This window comes from Ovis aries, chromosome X, assembly GCF_016772045.2.
Source record: "Ovis aries strain OAR_USU_Benz2616 breed Rambouillet chromosome X, ARS-UI_Ramb_v3.0, whole genome shotgun sequence".
In the NCBI taxonomy this organism is placed as follows: Eukaryota; Metazoa; Chordata; class Mammalia; order Artiodactyla; family Bovidae; genus Ovis; species Ovis aries.
In genome coordinates, this window is record NC_056080.1 from 56,896,388 (window position 1) to 56,919,585 (window position 23,198).

General features: G+C 41.4%; 1 protein-coding gene and 1 pseudogene across 5 annotated transcripts in view; one reads left to right on the forward strand and one right to left on the reverse strand.

The window, feature by feature from the left end:
• ZNF81 (zinc finger protein 81) overlaps window positions 1-23,198 on the reverse strand; it is a 746,478-nt gene that overhangs the window by 178,770 nt on the left and 544,510 nt on the right. For 2 of the 5 annotated variants that reach the window (XM_060408023.1, XM_027963284.3), the window contains exon 1: window positions 2,744-2,794. The exons of 1 other annotated variant lie outside the window; for it this stretch is intronic. The gene's annotated coding sequence lies outside the window, so the exon portion shown is untranslated. Of the gene's footprint in view, window positions 1-2,723; window positions 2,795-23,198 lie in introns of those variants that run through there. 2 more of the 5 variants (XM_060408024.1, XM_042242513.2) reach the window with 1 other exon arrangement.
• On the forward strand, window positions 2,942-13,698 carry LOC132658801 (endogenous retrovirus group PABLB member 1 Env polyprotein-like; annotated as a pseudogene).

Genomic DNA, 23,198 nt, shown 5'->3' on the forward strand with positions numbered 1-23,198 from the left:
GTTGAGGTTTGACAGAAAACAACAAAATTCTGTAAAGCAAAATTCCTTAAACCCTTCAATAAAATAATAAATAAAAAAATGAACAAGAACAAAAGAGAGCTAAGTATTCACTCTAAAACATCAGAAGTAGAAAAAAACAAAATTAAGCAACCCCCCCAAAAGGAAAACAGTAATTAAGAAAAACCTTAAATAAATCAAATGAATATAATAGGATTTTAAAGAAAACAAAGAGCTGGTCCTTTAAAACGACCAATGTCACAGATAACTCCCTAGCAAATGAGATAAAGAAGAGTTAAAAAACATATATATTCACACACATGCACACACATGCACACATATACAGAGAGAGAAGACAGAATGAGAATCATTCCCAGATAAGGCAGTGTCTCAAAGTAGTTATTGTAGGATATTATGCATAACTGTATAGCAACATATTTTATATTGATGTGAAACAGGTGCTTACCTAGAAAAATTTAAATTAACAAAGTTAATACAGGAAAATACAGATAGAAGAGAATAATGAATGTGGAAGAGACCAGGGGAAAAAATGACATAACAACAAATACAAATAGACTCAAAAAGAAAAGGCACGGTCTACAGACCTCAGGGCCTAAGGAACAACTGTAGTGAGTTCCCTGGGTTTCCTTTTCCCTTGCATGTATCACAAACAGGCCACTAAAGAAGCTTATAACTCAGAACCATCAGTAGGCACAGACAACAAAGCTCTAAGAAAAGCCTGCACCCCTTAATCAAAGGACCAAGAAAAGAAACCTAACTGAACAGCCAAACACTAATAGAATACACATTCTCTTCAAGCACCTGTGTGACACTCTCCAGGGTCAAACAAACCTTAACAAATTGAAATCATACAGCTTATGTTCTCTAATTATAATAGCATCAAATTAGAAATCAGTAACAGGTAACAGGAAAGTCGCCAAACTTTGGAAATTAAACAGTACAATTAAATAATCCATGAATCAAAGAGGAAGTCTCAAGGGAAATTAAAAAGTAATGAATGAAAATGAAAATACAATATATCACAATTTGGGATATAGATAAAGCAGTGTTGAAAGGCAAAGTTATAATCCTAAATGTTTATATTAGAAAATAATTAAGGTATTAATCAATAAGGTAAGCTCCCAACATAAGATACTAGAAAAAGAAGAGCACAGAAAACCCAAAGCAATCAGAAGGAAGCAGGTAATAAACGTAAGAGTGGAAATCAATAAAATTGAAAAAAGAGAAAAATCAACGAAACTAAAAGCTGGTTTGTTGAAAAGACAATGAAATTGGCAATCCTCTAGCAAGACTGACAAAGATAAACAGAGAGAAGACACAAATTACCAATATGAGAAATGAAACAGTAGATATAACTATAGATTCTGTAGTCATTGAAAGTAGGGAATATCACACACCACTTTATGCACATAAATTCAACAACTTGGATGAAACACTCCAATTTTTTCACAAAACATAGACTCTTACAATTTACCCACTATTAAATATGTAGGTACTCTGAACAGACACTAAATAGATAACCTGAATAGTTATTTGACTACTGCAGAAATTGAAGCCATAATCAAAAGCTTCCAAAAGGAAATTTCCAGGCCCAGATGGTTTCACTGGAGAATTCTACTGAACATTAAAAGAAAAAATATCTACATAATCTCTTCCAGAAAATAGAAGAGGAGAGAACATTTCCTAACTCATTTATTGAGATCAGTATTATCCTAATACTAAAACCAAAGACAGGACAAAAAAGAAAACTACAATACCAATGTCTGTCACAAACTTGGACACAAAAATCCTCAAAAAAGCATTAATTAATAATTCCTGCAATATAAAAAAAAGAATTATACACCACTAGCAAGTGAAGTTTATTCCAGGAATGTAAGGCTGGTTCAATATTCAAAAATCAATAAGGGGATTTCCCCATATCAACAGGCTAAAGAAGAAAAATCATATAAATTCATACAGTATTGAAAAATTCAATGTACTTTCACGATAAAACCAGACAGACACATAGACAAATGGAACATAACAAAGAATTTAGAAATAGCTGCACAAAAGTATGGCAAATTTATTTTTGACAAAGGTACAAAAGGAGTCAGTGGAGGAACTGCAATCTTTTTAACAAAATGTGCTTAAGTAACTGAACATTCAAATATATGCACCTCGATCTAAGACTCACAGCTTCACACAAAACAACTCAAATTGGATCATGGACAGCGGAAGAAGAAATGAATAAAATCATTATCACAGTGAAGACTTAATCTCTCCTTTCTCTGTAAGAGAATAAGCAAACAAAAAAGTACAAATTTTGTACAACACAACTGACAGCTAAACAAATATTATTTTCGAATTATACATGGAACATTTATTAAAAATGCACCAAAGACTAGGCCATGAGTCCCCTCAGATTTCAAGAAATGAGCTTCATGCAGACATTTTTCTAACCAAAGAAATCTTAGAAGTCTAGTAAGAAGATAAACTTTTGTAAAATGAAAGCGCACTTTTAAATAATTCATGGACGAAAAAAAAAATCAACTCTTGGAAAACACTTAGAATATAATGCACCAAACCCTGTGGGTCTCAGAGTGAACTTTAAGACCTTAACATTGATATGAGAAAAGATGAAAGCCTGAAAAATAAAAGGCGAATCATCGAACTATATCCGGACAACCGATTCCATCACTGACCGGACAGAATTCCCCAACACTCACCCTCCCCGGGTCCTCTTTACCTTCACACTGCTCCGGCACAGAGCAACGGGATCCTCTCCACAACAACTATTAAACCACGGCAGAAAACTGCAGCCGCTTCCGGTCACCACCCCTAGCACCGCCCCTTCTCGGGGTTTGGGTGGGAGGTTCACACGAAGGGGCGTGGCTCTGCACAGGCGCAAAAACGCGTTCGAAGCCACAGTCAACCAACAGTCAACATGGCGATGTTACGGAGTCAATGTTTTGGGGCATTCAATGCCCCTCGGCAGCGTTGTCAGGCGGGGAACGTGGCCGCGCCCAAGTTGCGCTTCCCCGTGGAGTACGCCATGTTGGAGCAGTGTCCATTCCGTACAGAGGATGAGGAAGCCTCTACTCCCATTGCGGAGCGGTGGCCCTGTCTCACAGGTGGTGGGGAGCAAGAATGGGGGCGTTTCTCTGGGCGGGCTTCTTAGAGAAAGGGTCTTTGGCTCTGAACTCTATGGATCTGTGTAATGATGTTCACAGAAGCTGAGAGGCCTCTGGAAAGACACAGAGATGCCAGTGGCTATTATCTCCTGGCAGATAACGGGGGATGAGAAGTCAGACTGCTTGCAGGCTTCTCCTGGAACATATCACGAGGGGCAAAAGGGGAGAAACCAGGGACCTACAGGCCCTCCTAGGATATAGCACTGGAGGAAAAGGGGAAGGAGTCAGTGTAAGCTTCCCCTCTGCTGGGCTTGTGGGGTTGGCTGTGGGATTTTGATGCTCCCCAAATCGACATTATCGACGTACCCACTCCAGCCACCCCAGCTAAAATAAGTTTATACCAATTTTTAAAAAATTTTCCCTTAATCTAATACAATATGTCAATAAAAATATTTTAGGAAAATTTTCTTTTTTCATAAAATAAAATATATATACTAATAGTGCCCTTACTTTGCAAATGTAGCTTTAAGACAAGATCGCTTCTGCCCTTTTACCAGTTTGTTGCCCCCTGAAACCTCCAGTAAGGAAATCCTGGAGATGCCCTTGCCCTCTGGGAGATGTCACTGGGGGACATGAAGAAGAAGTCAAGCTGCCCTTCTCCTGGGAATGCCTACATATCTTTCAAAACCCAACTTCCAATATCTCCTTCATGGAATCCTCCTGACAGAGGTAGAGGGCTCTGTATCCCACTGCAGGCCCTTCTGAATCCTCAAGTAAGGAAGGTGTTTGGAGGAGCTCAGGTGTGAACTTGCTGGATGCTCTCAGTCCAGTGACATTCCATCTGGGCCTCAGTTTAACAATCTGGAATATAAGGGTGTCCTATTCCAATTAGCCTAAGAACATCTGGGATTAATCTGTAGTCTGACAAATTTATCAGTCAGTGAGGGAAACCACACACCAGAGGAACCATAGTGTGGTTCACTAAACAAAAGAAAGAATTGAGTTATGAAATTCTGAGGAATGGTGAAGTTCAGATGGAATGTGAATGAAGCAGTGTTTTGGTAAACTCAAAGCAAAACCGGACTGTATGTGGCTATAAAGTGAGCTCAGAATCCTGTTTCCTTGGAAACCATAACGTTAAGATAGATATGGAATTTTCTATCTAGATAACCCCTCTCTCTGCACTGGGGTTGGAAACCTTAGCTGCTCTTTTGTGTGTAAGTGACTTAAAATCTTCAGCAAGAGTGGGATGTTTTATCTATACTGACATCAAACAGTTTGATACTTTATGATTGTAGAGAACAAAGTTTCTCAGTGAGTAAAAAAGCAGCAGTCACTCAAAGCAGGAGTTCTTTATGGCATTACAGATACAGGACATCTTTGAGAGAAATAATGTTCCTATTCATTTTCATCTGACTTTTTCTGTGTCTGTTCCCCCAGCCTTATGAATGGCAGGGCATACTTTTACATTCTTAGCTAATTTTTACTTTCTTAGATGGTTAGAGCCTCTGGTTATCCCAGATTCTCTTTCTGCCCCTGTAGTCCTGGTCTGGGTGTTTGTTGAATGAATACATGAAACAAGAAATGGAATTAGTGGAAGCATGTTTGGTATTGTTAATGTCAGTGTCATAATAGTACTATGGTTATATTTTTAAAAAGCTAAGTCTATTAGACTATTTCAGAGAAGAAAGAAGGAGCCAATAATCATATGAAGAGATGTTCAAAGTCATTAGTGATCAGGGAAATACAAATAATGAGATAACATTTTACACCTATTCAACTTGCAAAAATTATGTCTGACAAAACAGACTGTTGGAGAGGATATATAAATACAGGATCTTCTTGCCCTGTTGAAGGAATATAAATCAGTGTGACCACTTCAGAAAATAGTTGGCATTTCCTCCTACAGTGAATATTTACAGACCTCACAATCTATCCTGTCCATGCTTAGGAATAAATCTAAGAGAACCACTTGCACATGAAACCTAGAATATGCATGGTATCTTGTTTTGATAGCAAAACCTGGAAATAAAAGTGAATGGAGTCAAAATGAATGAACCAGAACAGTACCCAACAATAGGGATGAATTTAAGGGGAAAAAAAAAAACACAACTGTGATTCCCAAACTAGTATAAAAAGCGTAACACACTTTTATAAAACTAAAAAGAATTATTTAGGATTTTGTATAGTTCTGATAAAATTATATTAAAAGGAAATAAAAAATTGATGAACTTGGTATTTAGGATGATGTTTACCTCAGTTGAGGACAGACAGGGCCAGGAATTGGGGAGACACGTGGTTAGATGGAATTATTGTTAAGGCCATACCTTTTCTTTTGGGTGGTAGGTGCATACGTGCTAATCATATTATTAAAACTAACTTAATGTTTAAGTTAATCTGGAAAATTAAACTATTATATTGTGAGATGGACAGGGAAGTCGGGCATGCTGCAGTCCATGGGGTCGTGAAGACTCAGACACGACTTGGTGATTAAACAACAAACTTAGATAAATATCTAAATGTAAAAAGAGAAAGTCTGCATGGAGAAAAGTACAGTCCTGTCCTTGAATAGGCTAAGAAAATCTTTGGCCCCAGCGCAGAGACGCCACCCTGTGGTGGGATGATCAAGAAGGCAGGCGCTCCATGGCCTTGATACTTACTGTGGCCCCTGCCAAAGGTGCTCTGCCTCCAAGGCTCACCCCAGCACACCACTCATGCACCTGCTCGAATGTCTTTTTTTTCTCTTTTAAGAAATTATTGAAATACAGTTGATTAGCAATGTTGTGTTAGTTTCAAGTGCACAGTAAAGTGATTCAGTTATACCATCATTATTTTTACATTCTCTTCTATTATAGGTTATTATAAGATACTGAATATAGTTCCCTGTGCTATATAGTAGGTGCCTGTTGTTTATCTACTTTATGTATGGTGATGTGCATCTGTTAATCCCATACTCCCAATTAACCCCTCCCACTCTGAAAGTGAAAGTCACTTAGTCGTGTCCTACTCTTTGCGATCCCACAGAATATACAGTCCATGGAATTCTGTAGGCCAGAATACTGGAGTGGGTAGCCTTTCCCTTCTCCAGGGGATCTCCCCAACCCAGGGATCGAACCCATGTCTCCTGCATTGCAGGCAGATTCTTTACCAGCTGAGCCACAAGGGAAGCCCTCTCACTTTGGTAGCCATTAATTCTGAATCATCTGGTAAATAGGCCAGAGTAGCTCATTCAGTGGAGAAGGCAACGGCAACCCCCACTCCAGTACTCTTGCCTGGAAAATCCCATGGGCGGAGGAGCCTGGTAGGTTGCAGTCCATGGGGTCGTGAAGGGTCGGACACGACTGAGCGACTTCACTTTCACTTTTCACTTTCATGCATTGAAGGAAATGGCAACCCACTCCAGTGTTCTTGCCTGGAGAATCCCAGGGATGGGGGAGCCTGGTGGGCTGCTGTCTATGGGGTCGCACAGAGTCGGACATGACTGAAGTGACTTAGCAGCAGCAGCAGCTCATCCAGGTGAGGACTGTGTTGCCTCTGATGTCCGAAGAGGCTCTAGGCATTGTCCCTCCTTTTCGCTTACGGAAGAGCCAGATGCAAAACTTATTCTTCAAGAGGTTAGAAGGAGTATCTCAACAAGCCCCCTACCACTGCACCCCTAGTAATCTCACTGAGATAGAAGGCCTCTAAATTTTTTTTCAGATTCATTTCCTGTCTTCTGACACACAAATATCTTATCCACAAGTCTAGAATAGTTGGTCACTCTTGTCCATTAGGTCTAATCAGCATAATATCCATGTAATGGACTAATGTGGGGTTCCCAGGTGGCACCGGTGGTAAAGAACCTGCCTGCCAATGCAAGAGATGTCAAGGACATGGGTTCGATCCCTGGGTTGGGAAGATCCCCTGGAGGAGGTCACAGCAACCCACTCCAATATTCTTACCTAGAGAATCCCATGGACAGAGGAGCCTGGCAGGCTACAGTCCACAGTGTCACAAAGAGCCAAACATGATTAAAGTGACTGAGCATGAAGACATGTGATGTGATGTCTTGTGCAAGGGAAAGTTGACTAAAATCCCTACAAACTAAATTATGACATAGGACTGGAGAGTTGATCTACCTCTGAGGTAGGACAGTGAAGGTATATAGCTGGCCTTGCCAATGGAAAGAAAACTGCTTTTGCGGGTCTTTACTAACAGCACTGATTTTTAAAAAGGCATTTACCAGGTAAGTATCTACATGCTGAGTATCAAAGGATGTGTTCATTTGCTCAAGCAACAAAACTGTATCTGGTATAGCAGCTGCTGTTGGAAACACTACCTGGTTAAGTTTACGATAATCCACTGTCCTTCTTCAAGATCCATTTGTCTTCTGCACAATGTGACAAATAGGCACGTTGAATGAGGATGTAGTGGAACCACCATCCCTGCATCTTGTAATAACTTACAATGGAAGAGAATGTAACAATAATGACGGTATAACTGAATCACTTTACTGTGCACTTGAAACTAACACAACATTGCTAATCAACTGTATTTCAATAATTTTTTAAAAAAGAAAAAAAAGACATTTGAGCAGGTGCATGAGTGGTGTGCCGGGGTGAGCCTTGGAGGCAGAGCACCTTTAACAGAGGCCACAGAAGGTGTCAAGGCCATGGAGCGCCTGCCTTCTTGATCATCCCACCACTGGGTGGCGTCTCTGGGCTGGGGCCAAAGATTTTCTTAACCCATTCAAGGACAAGACTATGGCACAAGACTGTACTTTTCTCCATGCAGACTTTCTCTTTTTATATTTAGATATTTGGCTCAGATGGTAAAGCGTCTGTCTACAATGCGGGAGACCTGGGTTCAATCCCTGGGTTGGGAAGATCCCCTGGAGAAGGAAATGGCAATCCACTCCAGTACTATTGCCTGGAAAATTCCATGGACAGAGGAGCCTGGTAGGCTACAGTCCATGGGGTTGCAAAGAGTCAGACACGACTGAGCAACTTCACTCACTCACTTATTTATCTAACGGTTTGTCGTTGTTCAGTTGCCAATTCGTGTCCAAGTCTTTACTACCCCATAGACTGCAGCACGCCAGGCTTCCCTGTCCATCTCACCATCTAACAGTTTAATTTTCCTGATTAATATAGTAGAACTTTGTTCTTTATTTTACTTATAGCATTGTGTATAATTTAATCTCAAACTTCCGATTTAACCCTCTTCCCCCACCTGCCTTTGGTAACCATAAATTTGTTTTCTACATCTATGAGTTTATTTCTGTTCTGTAAATAAGTTCATTTGTACTATGTTTTTAAAATCCACATATAAGATATTATCACTCAGATGTGTTTTCCTCAGATGTTTTTCTTCCCTGACCTATCCCACAACTCTCTAACTCCTCACTATGCATTTGTTTTTTTCATAGCCTTCCTTTATATCGGAATTTATCTTATTCATTTCCTGTTTGCTCATTTCTGTTCATGCTGATACTGCAGTGATTTCTGCTTCTCACATATGTATTCAGCTGCTTTATTTTTAGTATCTTTACCACACATGTAGAGAGCAGCAAAACATATATGTGCTGTATTCATTTTGTTAAAAGATTAATCATTCCCTCTAAAAGACTCTGCAAGCATCTTGGATGACAGGACTAGTTATAATATTGATTTTGTAGAGTAATGCAGAAAATACTAGAGATGGAGAACTTCTGAGTATATAAGACCCTATTTATTCATTCAACAATAATCTATTGATCACCAGTCACTGCTCTTGATACTTAATGTTTGGCTGAACAAAGCAACCCCCAAACCCCTAACTTCCTGGACCTGACATTCTGGTGAAGAAGAAAGGCAATGAACGTTGTTAAAAGGTGATAACTTCTAAAGAGCGTTGGATAGGACAGAGTGATGTGAATTGAAAGTGCTGGAGAACTGCCACTTTAAATAGGAAAAGCAGTCTCCTCTTAAACTCTACCACTGGCTGCCCTGCATTCTGGAGTAGGCCAGTCTCAAATCGTCACAAGTATGTGGGCATCTAGTTGAAAACGAGGAAGAATGCAAGGTCAGAATATTTTCACATCTGCAGCTAAGGATGTAACAATGAGTACCTTTTTGTCCTACAGTAGATACAAGGAGTGGGCTTATCAAATGACTCAGTGGTAAAGAATCCACCTGCAGTGCAGGAGACGAAGGAGACTCAGGTTCAATCCCTGGGTCAGGAAGATCCCCTGGAGGAGGAAATGGCAACCCACCCTAGTATTCTTGCCTGGAGAATCCCACGGACAGAGGAACGTGGTGGTCTACAGTCCATGGGGTCACAAAGAGTCAGACACAACTGAGTGACTGGGTACACACACACACACACACACACACACACACACACACACACACGTAAGGAGTAATATCCAGTCTTCTGATCAGTCTTGCATGCCTTCCTTTAGTAGGTAAAAAATATTTTACAGTATTTACTGAGCAGGGTTTCCTGATGGCTCAGCTGGTCAAAAATCTGCCTACATTGCAGGAGACCACCTGCAATGTGGGAGACCTGGGTTTGATCCTTGGGTTGGAAAGGTCCCCTGGAGCAGGAAATGGCAACCTACTCCAGTATTCTTGCTGGGGAACCCCATGGACAGAGGAGCCTGGCAGGCTACATTTCATGGGGTAGCAAAGAGTCAGATACAACTTAACAAGTAAACCACCACCACTGAACAGGAACGCTGACCTGTTGAAGAATCTCAATTATTACTGTTCTACAACTAGACCAGTTCTGTAGGAAACAAGAGAAATGGGTAGAAGTGCCATATGTGCTATTCTTTATCTCTCTATGAGACATGCCAGACTTGTGTCCTAAGGGTGCAGATTTGGGTGTGAAACCTTCAGCTGCCTCCTGTTCTCTTACTTTGCCCCTGTATCTGGGGCTCCCAGCTGGACAGGCTGAGAGTCAGGGCACCCTTCCAGGAGGGGTTGCTTCTGTCTTGGTAGAAATTCAAACAGTACCAATTGCAGTCAAGACTATCGAGCAGATCCAAAAAGTACATAGAAGCCTTTACGGGACTAACTTTACTTTATGAGCTTACTTGGAGAGATGTAATGTATGTCTTGGGACAGACGCTGACTCCTGACTTGAGAACTCGAGTTTTGGGGGAAGCTGAGACTTCCCTGTAGTTCAAATGGTAATGAATCTGCCTGCGAGGCAGGAGACCAGGGTTCGATACCTGGGTTGGGAAGTTCCTCTGGAGAAGGGAATGGCAATCCACTCCAGTATACCTGCCTGGAGAATTCCTTGTATAGAAAAGCCTGGTGGGCTACAGTTAGTGGGGTTGCAAAGAGTTGGACCCGACTGAGCAACTAACACAGTCCACTACTTTTGGAGATGAATGGCTTGAAAGTGAGACAAGGGGAAAGAGGGAACATAAAATAGCCCTCCTTCCTACTAGGAGCCAAGCAGTTCTCATGACAGTCACTTTGCCAGATGTATTCTTGAAGAACTCAAGTGAGTACACGCTAAGACTTTATGCTAAGTTAGCTGACATAGACCAGGGAGAGAAGGAAACTCCTGATAAACTCTTAGTTTAGACTATGGGAGGCTCTCCACAAGTTTACTGATGTCAATCTTGAAAGTGCAGAAGGAGGAATGATCTTAAAAGATAGATTTCTCACTCAGTCAGCTCTAGATATCTGCTGTAAGTTACAAAAACAGGTGTTTGGACCAAATCAGTCTTTAGAAAAACTGTTACGACTGGCTCAGACAGTATATTATGGTAGAGAATATAAGGGGGGAAATAAGAGGCAAAAAAGAACCAGGCAAAAGACTGAAGCCCCAACAATGGCTGTTAGATCTGCTCTGAAACAACCTGAAGAAAAATGCCCAGAGGAACCCAGGTGAAAAGGGAAAGGAGAGGCATCTCAAGCGGGATTGCCCTCAGGCATCTAAGCCGCCCCTGGCTCCAGGTCTGGTCTACAAAGGACCATACTAGAGAATAGACTGCCCTCCGAGGTGTAGGCCCCAGGGGTCGGACTCTCAAGACAATCTGAACTGAAGGTGCCCGGGGGTCCCCATACAAGCTACCATCCTAATTACACCTGAGGAACCCTGGGTATTAATAACTGTGGGGGGTCAATCAGTTGATTTCTTTTAGACACTGGGGCAACTTTCTCTGTGCTCACTGAAGCCCCTGGCCTGCTTTCCACCCAATCCACTACCATAATGGGACTGTCTGGATGAGCCAAATATTATGTCAGTCATCCTTTAAGTGGCAACTGGGACTCTGTGCTGTTTTCTAATCGTGCCAGAGTCTCCCTCACCCCTTCTGGAGAGGGATATACTGAACAGGTCCAGGCCTGTATTTTCATGGAGATAGAACCAGCTCTTTTTAATGGATCAAACTGTAAATACTAGAGTGTGAACTGACGGAAAAACGGTGGGTCGCGCACAAAATGCTGTTCCTGTCTTTATCAAGCTCAATGACCCTCACCTATTTTTACATCAAAAGCAGTATCCACTAAAGCCGGAGGTTAATGAATGGACAAAATCTTACTGTACTGACTCCTCATGATGTAACTGGGATCTTAAACTCTAAAGTTCAGAGCAACAATGCTCCACCTTTAAAGCTGCTGTAACTCAAGGGGTGTTGAAAGCTCTAGGAATAGAATATCACTTACACTGTTCCTGGAGACCCTAATCTTCGGGAAAGATAGAAAAAAGCTGATGGCATTATTAAGAGACATCTGCATAAGCTAACTCAGGAAACACAAGACAATTGGTTTAAAGTTTTACCCGTAGCTTTAATGAGGGCTCAAACTGCCCCTAAGAAAAAGGGACTGTCTCTATGACCGACTGTTTTTGTGCACAGATATCATGATAGATCCTGAAGCCTTAAAATAAACTATGTGACTCAGCTTTTAGCTTTTCAACACACATTACCAGGAGGTTGACTCCTGACCCAGCCTTTGAGTCAAACAAGCCACCGTTTGAGCCAGGAACCAAGATGGGCCTGAGAATCTAGGTGGCTTGCTTCTGCTGACTCCCAAAGTCCTGAGTCTGCTGTTTGACTTTCAAGACAGTGCCTTCCTGTCCTGGACTCATCATTACGTTGCATTCCACAATTGATCTAACTGGTGGGTCTGCCGAGCACTCCCCTCCTCATCAATTGAAGACTTCCCATGGTGGGTTTCTCCACTTCAAGGAAAGGACTTTCTTCAACTCTGAGAATACTTTGACCAACAACAATCATATGTGACACCTCTTCTTGATCAGATGACATCTAACAATCCTAAGATGGACTGATGTAATGATGGATATAATGTAACTTTTAATTTTGATTATGTTTTAACTTGGTTTAGACTATTTTACTGCACATAAGAAGGTAAATGGGTCTAGATCTGGTGGTTTTCTACCTGATGTTTATCAAATATGGGATGAAGTCATATGGCTAACTCCTAAAAAGGGACACCTACTATCTAATGCTCCCATATGCTGGGGAAAAAATAGAGCCATCCCCAGAAGTTAGCTGACAACTTACTTATAATGATTGGAAACAACTGGGGTTTTTGCCTCAAGAAATATACAGTACAATCATTCCTGTGTTTTCCAATCCCAGCTTGAAAGTGAAAGTAAAGTTGCTCAGTCGTGTCCAACTCTTTGGGACCCCGTGGACTGTAGCCCCCCAGGCTCCTCCGTCCATGGGATTCTCCAGGCAAGAATACTGGAGTGGGTTGCCATTTCCTTCTCCAGGGGATCTTCCTGACCCAGGGATCGGACCCAGGGCTCCCGCATTGCAGGCAGACGCTTTAACCTCTGAGCCACCAGGGAAGCCCAGCTTAGGTCCTCCTTTTGCCTGGCCAGGAACTGACTGGGATTGGATCCCTCAGTCACACAGGTTTACTCCAAATGGGACCTATTGGATATGTGGCTCTTACCTATGGGTGTGGCTTTCCCCTGGCTGGATAGGAAGATGCACTCTAGGTCTAACTTTTACTCATGGCGTCAGAGTTTTCAGATAAGCCTACTAATCTGCCACACCTTAAAACTCATTGGGCAAGATCTGTATTTCACTGGTATGATTATCTGGCTACAACATTCGTTTCCTCTCTGGGAACTACACATCAGATGTTATGCTACGAGTTGATGCTTTGACTAACTTTCAGCCCTTAATACTGAACAAATACAAGTTAGAAAGGTGGTTTTACAAAACAGATTGGCCTTAGATATTCTAATGGCTGCACAAGGAGGAACTTGTGCCATTATTCATACCCAATGTTGTACATATATACCAGAGATGAGTACTAATGTTACTCACTTTACTAAACACATGAGCAAGATGATTCAGGCTATGGATTCTCCTGAGGCCTCAGTCACCTCACTTTGGGAAATGTTAACTAGCTCCCCAAGGTGGAACACAATCTTAATCGTAATAATTCTAAGTGTTCTGTTTTTACTGTTTGTTCCCTGCATCTGTAACTGTGTAACTGGATTTGTTTCTAACCGTTTGAAAGCTTTTAAGTTGCAAATGATTGTCCAGGCTCCTACCAGTGCCACAACCTCCTCCAACTATTACTTGGAGCCCCTGGATCAGAGACCCTCAATATGAGGGTTAGGAGAATATGTTGCCTCAACAATTTAGGGAACGCGCCCCTCAACAGCAAGAAGTAGTTATGGAATGAAAATGATGCCCCTTTCCCTTGGCAACATAATTCTCCTAAAAGAAAAAGGGGAAAGAGAGGGTCAATTCCTAGGTAGGTTGATAAGAAGTCCGGGGTCCCCAAGGAGGAGAAAGGGGCGTGGGGCTCTCAAAGTGGTGATAGGGGTCTGGAATTCTCAAGGAGGAGGAAAGGACAAACACCATTTTTTTTTCTTTCTCTATATTCCTTAGTTATATAAAACGTGTTTTTCTTTAAGCCCAGAACTGATGATTACACAACAAACAATTCAGTTCACACTCTGTACTAAGGATTTTATAACAATGTATCCTGCTTGAGGACAGTTTCTCCTTCCTGAATACCTTCTGGCCAATCCTGTTATCTTAAAATGTAAATTATGGGAGTGGGTCTAGTGAGATCTTTAGAACCTGGAGAGATTCTTTTGATTTATTGTAATAACTAATTTTAAAATTATATAACTCCCTTGCTAACACTAGAGGGGGGGCACTCTGTCCCCCTTCTGATGTCTATGTCAGAAGCTTTCTCTGTCCCTTTTCATACTTTAATAAAACTCTGCTACACAGAAGCTCTTGAGTGATCAAGCATGGTCCCTGGTCCCGAAGCTAAATCTTCTTTGGAGATCAAGAATCTGACACCATTCACCATAAGCTATCATGCTCTCCAATGCCAAATAGAAATGCAAAGACAGACTTTTGAGTGAAGTAGAAAAGAGTAGCTTTTATTGCTTTGCCAGGCAAAGGAGGCCACAGTAGCCTAGTGCCCTCAAGACTGTGCCCTCCCTTGGGAAAAATAGAAAGGGGGTCTTATAGTTCAGGAGGGGAAGGGAGTGTTGCAGGTAAGGAGTAGGGCAGATGCAAGCTTGCATTCTTCTTTCCTCTTGGAAAACTTCTACATGGTCAAAGTTGGTGTCAGGCAGTCTTGGGTGGGTTTTGGTAGACCTTGAAGATATCACACTGTGACTTTCTTTCTGGAATAAAGAATGCTTACAAAAGAAGGGAGTGTTAGGGAGTGCTTTCCCAGAGAAGCAAACACCATGTGCAATGTACAGCTCTGGTTAGAAATAATCATTTTCAAAATGTAATTAAGTGAAAAAGAGAAACTTTTTCGAGAAAATGGCTGAGTGGGCTTAAAAGGATAAGACCTAGCATATTGGAAGCAGCTTTAATCAATTTCTGCTATAACAGTATCTCCTGGACTTATTCTGGGTTATTCTTACTCTTTTCATTAGTAATGGTGCCCCTCTCACCCGTGAATTGCCTTTAGCAGCCCATCAGAGCCTAACCCCAAAGACCTTCCTGCACCAGGAAGTCTACTCAAATAAGGGCAGGCTACCTTCTCCCAGGGCAGCACCACTGGCCTGCTGGGCGAGACAGGAGGCAACAGCTTCTTCCACTGTAGTGCAAGGACACCCTTCCGTGATGGCGGTCCCTAAGAAGCAATGACACTTGAATGTAGCCATATTAGAAGCTCAGCAAATCTGCAAAGGGTAAAGGAACTTTAATGGACTCTGCATGAAAGCGGCCTGTCGACTGGGGAACATGGCTTCCCAAGTGCTCTTGAGCATGAGCTTTTGACTTACCCTGCTTCTCCACTAAACACCAGGGTGTTAGAGGTTGGAACTTGGAAGCAAAGGAGCTGTCAGGGGTTACAGGTTAGCGCCGGTCAGGAGTGATTTTGAAATGGTTTGGTTGGCTATTCTGAGTTGAGTGATGGGGGGGAATCTACCTTGGTGATGGGGCTCCTGTGGATTCAATGATGGGATTTTTTACATCAGATGCCCAGCGAATTATTAGTCAACCCCTCTTTTTCTAATTTAAGCCTTAAGGCTAAACATTTCCATCTAAGACCCACAAGATATGTTGTATTATATTATCATTTTTGTTCATTAATAAGTATTTTAAAATTTCAGTTATGATTTTTTTAATTTCACCTGTGTAAGCACTTTGAAGCACTTTTCTATTTTGCAATAAAAAGTTAATCCTTTAAAAAAATTGATTTCTAACCTAATTTCTCAGTGGTTAGATAATGTGGTTTGTGTCATGAATGTTCCTTGCAACCCGTAGAGTCTTACCCTTATACCAATTCTATGCTAATTCTATGCTTTATGTTTACTATTTATATTAGTAAACATAAATGACAGAAATGGTATGAACCTAACAGAAGCAGAAGATATTAAGAAGAGGTGGCAAGAATACACAGAAGAACTGTACAAAAAAGAGCTTCACGACCCAGATGGTGTGATCACTCACCTAGAGCCAGGCATTCTGGAATGTGAAGTCAAGTGGGCCTTAGAAAGTATCACTACAAACAAAGCTAGTGGAGGTGTTGGAATTCCAGTTGAGCTATTTCAAATCCTGAAAGATGATGCTGTGAAAGTGCTGCACTCATATGCCAGCACATTTGGAAAACTCAGCAGTGGCCACAGGACTGGAAAAGGTCAGTTTTCATTCCAATCCCAAAGAAAGACAATGCCAAAGAATGCTCGAACTACCACACAGTTGCACTCATCTCACACGCTAGTAAAGTAATGCTCAAAATTCTCCAAGCCAGGCTTTAGCAATACGTGAACCGTGAACTTCCAGATGTTCGAGCTGGTTTTAGAAAAGGCAGAGGAACCAGAGATCAAATTGCAAACATCTGCTGGATCATCAAAAAAAGCAAGAAAGTTCCAGAAAAACATCTATTTCTGCTTTATTGACTATGCCAAAGCCTTTGACTGTGTGGATCACAATAAACTGTGGAAAATTCTTCAAGAGATGGGAATACCAGACCACCTGACCTGCCTCTTGAGAATCCTGTATGCAGGTCAGGAAGCAACAGTTAGAACTGGACATGGAACAATAGACTGGTTCCAAATAGGAAAAGGAGTACGTCAAGGCTGTATATTGTCACCCTGCCTATTTAACTTATATGCAGAGTACATCATGAGAAACCCTGGGCTGGAAGAAGCACAAGCTGGAATCAAGATTGCCAGGAGAAATATCAATAACCTCAGATATGCAGATGACACCACCCTTATGGCAGAAAGTGAAGAGGAACTAATAAGCCTCTTGATGAAAGTGAAAGAGGAGAGTGAAAAAGTTGGCTTAAAGGTCAACATTCAGAAAACAAAGATCATGGCATCCGGTCCCATGACTTCATGGGAAATAGATGGGGAAACAGTAGAAACAGTGTCAGACTTTATTTTGGGGGGCTCCAAAATCACTGCAGATTGTGATTGCAGCCATGAAATTAAAAGACACTTACTCTGTGGAAGGAAAGTTATGACCAACCTAGACAGCATATTAAAAAGCAGAGACATTACTTTGTCCACAAAGGTCCATCTAGTCAAAGCTATGGTTTTTCCAGTAGTCATGTATGGATGTGAGTTTGAGACTATAAAAAAGCTGAGTGCCAAAGAACTGATGCTTTTGAACTGTGGTGTTGGAGAAGACTCTTCAGAGTCCCTTGGACTGCAAGGGGATCAAACCAGTCAATCCTAAAGGAAATCAGTCCTGAATATTCATTAGAAGGACTGATGTTGAAGCTGAAACTCCAACACTTTGACCACCTGATGGGAAGAACTGACTCATTTGAAAAGACCCTGATGCTGGGAAAGATTGAAGGTGGGAGGAGAAGGGGATGACAGAGAATGAGATGGTTGGACGGCATCACGGACTCAATTGACATGAGTTTGAGTAAACTCCAGGAGTTGGTGATGGACAAGGGGTCCTGCATGTTGCAGTCCATGGGGTTGCAAGGAGTCGGACATGACGGAGCGACTGAACTGAATTGAACTATTAGCTCCTAACTATCAATCCTACTAAAATTTTGATGTTTATGCTTTCAGGCATTTTCTTCCGGGTATGGGCTTCAATGTTTCTGCTCATGAGTTTTTAATATACTAATACATGCACACACTTTAAATGAAAACTATAATTGTTAACCTCTTTTTTCTCTTTACTGTAACTTAAATATTTCTCTGTCAGCAAATATTTTTGTGTACAATTTTAACCGTTTCTTAATATTGAGGTTTTGCATGTAGTGTAATTTTTAATACCAAGATACTGTTAGTAAACATGTATGAAGGATAGTTTTGGTTTTGACAATTAACACCACTGTAGGAACAACAGACTGGTTCCAAATAGGAAAAGGAGTACGTCAAGGCTGTATATTGTCACCCTGCTTATTTAACTTCTATGCAGAGTACATCATGAGAAACACTGGGCTGGAAGAAACACAAGCTGGAATCAAGATTGCCGGGAGAAATATCAATCACCTCAGATATGCAGATGACACCACCCTTATGGCAGAAAGTGAAGAGGAGCTAAAAAGCTCAACATTCAGAAAACGAAGATCATGGCATCTGGTCTCATCACTTCATGGGAAATAGATGGGAAACAGTAGAAACAGTGTCAGACTTTATTTTGGGGGGCTCCAAAATCACTGCAGATGGTGACTGCAGCCATGAAATTAAAAGACGCTTACTCCTTGGAAGAAAAGTTATGACCAACCTAGATAGTATATTCAAAAGCAGAGACATTACTTTGCCGACTAAGGTCCGTCTAGTCAAGGCTATGGTTTTTCTTGTGGTCATGTATGGATGTGAGAGTTGGACTGTGAAGAAGGCTGAGCACCGAAGAATTGATGCTTTTGAACTGTGGTGTTGGAGAAGACTCTTGAGGGTCCCTTGGACTGCAAGGAGATCCAACCAGTCCATTCTGAAGGAGATCAACCCTGGGATTTCTTTGGAAGGAATGATGCTAAAGCTGAAGCTCCAGTACTTTGGCCACCTCATTCGAAGAGTTGACTCATTTGGAAAAGACTCTGATGCTAGGAGGGATTGGGGGCAGGAGGAGAAGGGGATGACCGAGGATGAGATGGCTGGATGGCATCACGGACTCAATGGACGTGAGTGTGAGTGAACTCCGGGAGATGGTGATGGACAGGGAGGCCTGGCGTGCTGCGATTAATGGGGTCGCAAAGAGTCGGACACGACTGAGCGACTGAACTGAACTGAACTGAGCGACATTTCTGCTTTTAAAATTTGTGCATATACATGACTGTTTTATAGAAATTGAAGTCTTGGATCAGGGTGTAAGGACAGATACTTAACAACTTAGGAGCGGATAGTTGTACACTTGGTCCCAGCGAGAAACCTGCCTTTTCTAGGTGTCACACAATCACATCAGTTACAGATACACAGCTTGTGGCCATAGAAATGTGGTGCTCCTTAGCTCTCCCACAGGATAAGACCCCCAGCTGAAGTATGGGTATTTCCAGGCTGGTGGATCTGATCTCTACAATGCTCCTGACTTCACAGACCCAAGCCGCTTCCCAATAAAAGCAGGAAATAACCAAGTTTTAAATGAGTTATCATTAATTCATGTATTTGTTTTTTTGCACCCACTGCTTTCCCAGTCTCTTTAGGGGGCCTTTAAGAATCCCTGAAGCAAAATGTCCAGGTATGACTCTGTAAATTTAGGTCGGAGGAGATATAGAGAGAATGAACAAAGTCAGCACCAGGATCTATTTTGACTGTAGACATTTGCGCCTGATAGTCCTGCAGAGTAATTAAAATCAAGATATAAGCTTCTTTCTTACCTTCCTGTCAGATGTAGCTGGAAAAGATAAATAGTCATTTGTAAGATTTGCATTGGTCACAGATATAAAATATGCCAGTTCTAAATTTCAAAAACAAGTTTGATCTCCTTATGGAATGTAGATGTGTTAACCTTATACTTTATCATCTAAATCAGGACACTTTAGAATGGGAAAGAGGCATCATTAACAATTATGCTTGGGGACTTCCTTCCTGGAGGTCCAGTAGTTAGGACTCTGTGGTCTCACTGCTGAGGATCAGGGTTCAATTTCTGGTCAGGGAACTAAGATCTCACAAGTTATGCATTGCAGCCATTAATAATAGTAATAATGGTTAGACCGAATAACAGGTGTAAACTGGACAAGGGGTCGGCCTAATGAAAAAGAGTGTTGTCGATAGTAACCGTGTCATAAATGTATTATAGTAGGGTTTGACACAGCCGTCTTTTTGATAATGGTTCCTTGGACTAGCAGAGGCAGCATCATTTGGGAGATTGGCAGAAATGCAAATTCTCAGGTCCTCCACCAGACTTTTGGGTATGAGGTTTCACAATATGTGTGCTGATGAACCCTCTAGGTGATTCTGATACATGTTCAAGTTTGAGAACCACTGGCTTAGGACCAGCTAAAAGTGCTGAGGTCATAGGGCCAAAGCAGAACTCAGTGGATACGGTTCTTCATGTGCACACCTCACTGATTATTTCATTTCATATAGGTGCAAATCATCCTACATTTGAATTTTCCTCTGGAACTTTTGACACTACTTGGGCATTAGGCAGGTCAAAGTGAAAAGACTATATTTATATCAAAACACCACCATTGTACACTTTAAGTATATATAATTTTTAACTTCTCAGCCACTCCTGCCTAAAACTGGAATTTTTTTTTAAATGTTTAAAATTTGGTCTTAGAATATGCCATTTTCAGTCTGGACTTAAAATTCTGTGCAAGGACTCGGTTTGTGGTCAGTTCCTCTTTTAATGTTGTTTTTAAACATCTCCATTTAAAATATGATGAAATATAAAATACAATTGCAACAGTGAGAATAATTCTTCAAAGGTACAAAACTTAGTTCATGTATCTTCCCTGCATATATAATCCCTCCATGGTGATCCATTAGATCAAGGAAACAATGCTTACTTTTTCTATGATCCGGCATTTGTCCTCAGATTTTTAATTCATTTTGCTTCCCTGAATGTCACATATACCTTTCTTTGACATAGAGCTATGTGACATCATTTGTTTTTTAAAATTCTACACTTTCACACTTGTCATTACATTCCTTGTCATCCAATTTAAGCTTCTCCAACACTAGTAAACTGCCCCCCTCATGTGGAAAATTTACCTTTCCTACCTACCTGTATTTGCTTTTCACATTTCAGGGTTGCTACAGGGCTAAGTGTGTGTATGATACAGTTCTCCCTACTCAGTTCCCAGCATAACATCTGGTACTCTACTGCCTAGGAAAGGTGTTTCTAGTGGTTCTCAAACTAGCTGGAGGACTTAAGAGGGCTTAATTTAGTCCTCATTTTTATCAATATTTTTTATTGAAGTATAGTAGATTTATTAATACACTATTGTGTTCACTTCTGCTGTATGCCAAAGTTATACATATACATACATTTTAACGTATTCTTTTCCATTACAGTTTTTCACAGGATATTGAATAGCATTCCCTCTGCTATAAGTAGGACCTTGTTGGTAGTCCATTGGATATATACTAGTTTGTATTTGCTAATCCCAAATTCCCAATCCATCCCTCTCCCTTCCCCTCTCCCTTGCCTAAGACAAGTCTGTCCTCTATGTCTCTCTGTGAGTCTGTTTCTATTTTGTAGGAAGTTCATTTGTGTCATGTTCTCAGTTCAGTTCAGTCACTCAGTCGTGTCCAACTCTTTGCAACCCCATGGACTGAAGCACGCCAGGCCTCCCTGTCCATCACCAACTCCCAGAGTGTATTCAAACTCATGTCCATTGAGTCCATGATGCCATCCAACCATCTCATCCTCTGTCGTACCCTTCTCCTCCCGCCTTCAATCTTTCGCAGCATCAGGGTCTTTTCAAATGAGTCAGCTCTTCGCATCAGGTGGCCAAAGTACTGGAGGTTCAGCTTCAGCATCAGTCCTTCCAATGAATATTCAGGACTGATTTTCTTTAGGATTGACTGTTTGGATATCCTTGTGGTGCAAGGGACTCTCATGTTCTAGACCCCACATATAAGTGACATCATGTAGTATTTGTCCTCCTCTATTTCATTTAGTATAATAATCTCTAGGTCCATCCACGTTGCTGCAAATGGAATTATTTCATTCTTTTTTGATGGCTGAGTATACTCAGTCGCTTCAGTCGTGTCTGACTCTTTGCGACCCCATGGACTGTAGCAGGCCAGATTTCTCTGTCCATGGGGATTCTCCAGGCAAGAATACCAGACTGGGTTGCCACTGCCTACTCCAGGGGATCTTCCCAATTCAGGGATCAAACCCACGTCTCTTACGTCTTCTGCATTGGCAAGCAGGTTCTTTACCACTAGCGCCACCCGGGAAGCATATATATCACATCTTTTCTATCCATTCTTCTGTCTATGTAGTCCTCATTTTTAGTAAAGAATAACTATTACTGCATGAACACAGTGAATTGCAGAAATTTCAATTATATGTTCTACTAAATGTTATTTTATATTAGGTGTTTAGTAATAGGCATACTATGTTTTATACTACTAGGATTAAAACTCATTAAGGACTTCACTGGTTGCACAGTGGATAAGAATCCACTTGCCAACACAGGGGACACAGGTTTGATCCCTGGTCCAGAAAGCTTCCCAGAGTAGGATAGGGTAGTGTTTGGATCTGAGATATATAGAGTTCTGGGATATTTTTAGTGCCACAGTGGTGCCCTCAGTATATGGCATGGGAGCAAGGGAGAAATTATCTCCTAAGAGATACAATTATGGGAGAGGGTGATAATTCAGGATGGAACAGTCCCCTTCTGAGATATACCACTGTAGGACTGGGGAAGTCAGGAAGGTTCATAAGGTACCAAAGGTAAGATAGCACTAGGGAAGAATGGGGAGGTGTTACTAGAGTGCTCATGAGGAAGTTCAGGATGTTTCTCATTCAGTACATACAGAAGGTTTCCTGCCAGTATGAACATTCAGGTGTACAGTGAGGTGTGACTTCTGTGTAAAGATTTTCCCACAGTCACTGCATTCATAAGGTTTTTCACCAGTATGAATTCTCTGATGTGTCATCAAGACTGACTTGTAAGTGAAGGCCCTTCCACATTCAGTATAAACATAAGCTCTTTGTCCAGTCCGAGACTTCTGGTATATAAGGAGGTTTGATCTTTTGGTGAAGACCTTCCCACATCTTGTGCAGGTGTGGGTTTTTTCCCTGTGTGAGTTTTGCTATGCTCATGCAGTTGTGATTTGGAAGGGAAAGATGTCCCATAGTCATGGGATATGGAATATCCCAGTATTCATATGGCTTCTCTCCACTATGAATTTTTTGATGTGCAACCAAGTGGGTCTTTGGGATAAAAGCCTGCCTACATTCAGTGCATATGCAGGGTTTTTCTCCTGAATGAATTCTCTGATGCAACGTCACTACCGACTGATGAATGAAAGTTTCATCACATTCATTGCATTCATAGGGTTTTTCCACAGAATGACTAATCGGATGGACAAAGAAAGAGGTGTGGCTTCTGAGTGAGGACCTTTCCACATTCACTGCATACATAGGCTATCTTCCCAGTAAGAAATTTTCAATGAGCAATGTGTTCTTGTTTCTGGCTGAGGGCTTTCCCACACTGATTAGGTTCACAGAATTTCTCATTTAGATGAGAATAGACATGGTAT